Genomic DNA, 1178 nt, shown 5'->3' on the forward strand with positions numbered 1-1178 from the left:
TACCCTGATTAGTCATCCCCTATTTATAAATTATGGAACGGCTGTAAAATGAACCCACATACGTGATGCACGGAACAGTTAGGAGCAGTCCATTGCATGAGAGGTAAACCTCTCATCGGGATTTAGCTGTTGAGGGCATAGTCATTTGGTGTCAAAATGGCTTTCCATTTCTCCCACCGGACTTGTCAAGGGTTTCTTATCATTTCTTATTGACCGTGTATAAACTTTGCGGCGCTCTCGGATCATTTGGGGAGCAAGGTTAGCAAAACATGCTGCAATGGCATGTTCTTTTTCTACACTGATTCATCTGACACAGGCAGCGATTGTTTTAAATTGTTTGTCAGTCCTTGTGCCTAAATCTTGAATTTCCAGCAGAGCAGAATCATTACCCGATTTGCTGAGCGACTAATGACTGGAGGTGTAACAACTCCCTAATGTCAAACATAAGCCGAACAATGGGGAGAAAGAGCAGTTGCTTCTGCATCGTGTATAAAGAGGATGACACACAACCGTCCCCACCCATGCGTCACACCTCCAAGATATTCACACCTCCGGCTGTGAAGTATTTGCACCTGTTCAATCTGCAGCCAGAAAGATTTCTTATTAGCTGTTCATTATTAGTAATTTAGCCAAGCTGGAGTAAATCAAATCAAGCTTTACGTGTTGACAAACTAGAGCCATGAAGGAAGAGACAGGCAGTCTTTTGAAGCGGACTGCATGCCCGGCTTGAGTATCGTTCATTCATAAGAACGCCTTGATGTCTCTTTGAGTTTCCAACAAAAAGAATTCCTCTACCTTCCTATCGAAAGAGCTACATGTATTAACTTGTGTATTCACTAGTTAGCACATACAAGCAGGGGTGGGGTTGGGATATGTAACATCCCCACCCCTCTCCTTTTTTTGCCGTAGAATGAACCATTATTTTGATCACCACCCACTTGCATGTTGCTACAAATACCGTCAAAAATTACCAAATAACACTGAAGACATAGAAAGATACACCCGCAAAATGCTGCGTTTCTTTCAATGATTTACAAAAGCACCCAAGTTCAGAAAGATGTAAACAACACTCCCCATCGTACTATCATCAGTGTCCAGTTCTCTCCCTCCCAATCCCGCTTTTCGAATTTTTATGGCCGGGTTTTCAACTCCAAATATGGCACGCAGATTTACCCCAC

The sequence above is a fragment of the Acanthaster planci genome, linkage group LG09 (assembly GCF_054643075.1).
Source record: "Acanthaster planci isolate LZ-2023a linkage group LG09, COTS_SCS, whole genome shotgun sequence".
Lineage (NCBI taxonomy): Eukaryota > Metazoa > Echinodermata > Asteroidea > Valvatida > Acanthasteridae > Acanthaster > Acanthaster planci.